Raw genomic sequence first — 3,466 nt, 5'->3', positions numbered from 1 at the left:
TGAGTGCACCCACCCTATCACATTTGCTAAAGCTCCCGCCCAGCTGCATATAGCTTAGGCCCACGTGCTTTGTACTAACATTGAACAGTAGGTCAGTGCAGGCATTATCAACTGAAGGCATTAACCCTCGTTGAGGTGGAGTTCCATGTGTGGGCTCACCGAGCAAGAAAGTGCACTACAAAAAATTCATCATAATGCTGATTATTATGTGGTGTACAAAACTGGAGTAACACAGCACTGCAACATCAAAGTAAACTAGCTACGTGGTGGCACTAAGACGGGGTAAAACCTCCTGTGCAGTCATTTCACTGCTGATGGCGGCCCAGTCATATGCACATGTTCTTTAGTGTGGCAAGCACACCAAAAGAAGGCCGCTGATTGCCATTTGATGCTGATTTATCGTGATCTGGCTCGTCACTACCTCTTTTTTTGCAGCCTCTAGTTGGATGTAACCCAAGAACGAGGAGGCAAATGCTCGTTAAAGAATGCCCTCCAACCAATGGCTTGGATCGATTCTCACAGTGTTCTGGTTAATCTCCTTAGACCTGCTAGTCTGACATCGCCATGGGGTGGCAGATGAAGCGGGATAAACCAGGGCTTAAATCAGACTTACCATGACATCAGAAGCAGTCAGTGCCATTGGTTGAAGGGCCTTTTTTGAGAGGCATCTGCTGCTTTGTTCTTGAGTTGTTTCTGACTGTAGCATTCTCTGATGGAACTCATAACACTTTTGTGTTTTCATGGCACACATGCTCATGCACCATATTATATTTGCAATGCAGAAGCTCCCATTTAGCTGTCATCCTAAATGAATAAATTAAGTTTTGTGTAGCTATTGCAAGGAGGTTATGGTACATAGAGGCATCGGAAAATGATCTTCTCGAGACAGTGCCATTGCTACATTATATAGCCCTAGTTAAGGTTTTGGTTCGCACATCTAATAGCCTCAGAGCATGAAATGGTTTTCACCTACTTGTAGCGGTTGATGCCAGTTTGTGATGGAAACTTAATTTGGCACAATGCTGTGGCACATGGACCTATCTGCCTTACTTTTTCTGGAAACAAGGAATTGTGAGAACCAAATTTTGTTTGCGCTGGATTATTTCTTTTTGTTTTCATGTAAACACTTGAGCACAGATTGTTTCATGAATTTTGTAACCGAAAAACTTCAGCACATTTAAGTTACTGTACTACAAAATCTCTTGTCCTTCTATGCCTCTTTATGTGTTGTCTAAGTGTATTAAGTGCGTGTGTATTATCTGCTGCCCAGGTCTCTCCTGCTGTCTGGTCCTCCAGGATAAGAAATAGGTGGACTTGTGAGCTGTTTGGCTGCAACCTTATTTAAAATAAAGCCCATATGTGGTATGTTTTCTTCTCAGTTGTGTAAAATCTTGTTCAGTTATTGCACTGTGCCTGAACCAAAACACGCAACTACTACACATTATACATGCCTGCTTCTTGTGTACACATTGCACCACTACTCTGCATGATTAGAAGGCCAGCCATTGCATTCTGGAGAGAAATATAACCCATAGCAGCAAAGCTTTATGCTGCTGTGGAAGTAAGTTATGCTGTCTGGAATAAAACATATTCGTTCTCAAAAATGTATCAATACTCCTAGACAGCCTAACATTGCACTGGTATTGATGGCAAAAATTTACGCTGCTGTGGGAGTAGGAGTTAACCGCTTTGGACTAAAATATAGTCTTCCTGAAAAGATGTAACTATAATCTTGGGCAGCATAAACTTACACTGCCTTTGAAGACGTAACTTTACACTCGGGAGAGTGTAACGTTTACACTGTCGTAGACTAAAACATAGTCTTCCTGAAAAGGTGCAACTATAGTCTTCGGCAGCGTAAACTTGCACTGCCTTTCAAATGTAACTTTACGCTAGAGAGAGTGTAACGTTTATATTGTTTGTCGTTGACTAAAGCTTTAGTCTGGAGCAAATAGCGTAACATTACCCTCCTAAAGGTGTTAGCTCAGCGACAAGTAGTTTACCCCCAAAAAGACTGAAATCGCACTCTTTTTTTAGAGTGCTGGCCACGCCTCTCTCCATGGAGTTGTGCGCTCCTGCTCTGGCCCAAGGCTACATAAGCCGGGCCCTTGGGGACAAGCTGTCAAGCCCAGACGTGGAGCAACACAAACCACGCCCTCTCGATTACGCATTACAGGGACACTGAGGAGAAGTTGAAGTTGGCTTGTATCGATAGAACACAAGCTCCTGATCACGAAAATGACGCTCTTACTTAAAACAAAGCTCTTGTAAGGTAGAAAATAGCAAGAACCAAAGTACAGGTATCACCGCCACAGGCCAATCTCGCAAGTGCAAGCGTGGTGACGTCATAGGAGAAGAGACGCCACCTTGGAGGAATTTTTCTTCCTACCTAGGGCCACGAATATCTGAGGCTGACAAAGGAAGGTTGCGCAATTCAGTATTGAAGTAAGTTTTGTTTTAAAACCTATTGTACACTTTTATAAAACAAGGAAGACAGACAAAAGACAACCTGAATGTCGGAAGCAGCGAAAACCGATGCTTGGCGGTGCCACAGGCGGCTAGAAGAGTTTCGATTTGTTATGGAGCTTCGCGTCTATGAGCTTTGCGTGCCCCGGGGTTTTGTTTCTGACGCGCCTCGCTTTACAAGTGCCGAACAGCAGAGGTACTCCAAGTGCCGTTTCAAGGGCTAATTAAACTTTTGAAGAAGCCCGTTAAGGCTGATCAGATGATCGCCACGGTCGATGAAAAACTATGATGGCAGGATGGTCGGTGATCGAACACGGCAGTTCGCAGTATAACGAGCACTTGTGTCTCCGCACGCTCGCCCGGCGAAACATTCCCGGCTGTGCCAGTCAACTTCAAGCTACTTAACGGAAATCGTTTATGAGGGATGGGAGACAAGGTACAAGGCATTTAAGAAAAATTGCTGATGGCCTAGCTCTGTTAGGCCAATATATACGTAGCGAGAGCGCAGAGACTTCTGCATCGGAAGAGTGCATTCACTAGATGCGCCTTTCTATAATAATTTCTATAATGCGTGCGGACTTGGGTGTAACTACCTGACGGAGAACAGACGGGACGTCAAGCCCGTGTGTTTGTTTCCTCGAGTTACACGCATTGACCGAACGCTCCGCGAGTTCTACCTTGAACGATTAATAACTGGACGCCCCACTCCAGTTGTAGCCAACACAGTGCGGTGCGCGTGTGTTTTAATTATTCTAAAATGAAATAATCACGCGCACAACTTGGACACATTTCTTATTGTGTAAATAGTTTGTACATATTACTTCTCCCCCTATCCTCTCTTCCTGTCCCCTCACCTTTCTCATTTCATTTCTTCATTCTGCCTGCTATCATTTATTTCCGCTGCTCCAGCTCAGGTGCTTCAGTATCTATGGCAGATGCCGGGGCTTGCAAACACCTTTTCCTTCCTTTTTACTATTATTTTAATAAAAAAAAACACTAC

Source organism: Amblyomma americanum, chromosome 1 (assembly GCF_052857255.1).
Source record: "Amblyomma americanum isolate KBUSLIRL-KWMA chromosome 1, ASM5285725v1, whole genome shotgun sequence".
Taxonomy (NCBI): Eukaryota; Metazoa; Arthropoda; class Arachnida; order Ixodida; family Ixodidae; genus Amblyomma; species Amblyomma americanum.
This window is presented reverse-complemented; position numbering follows the sequence as displayed.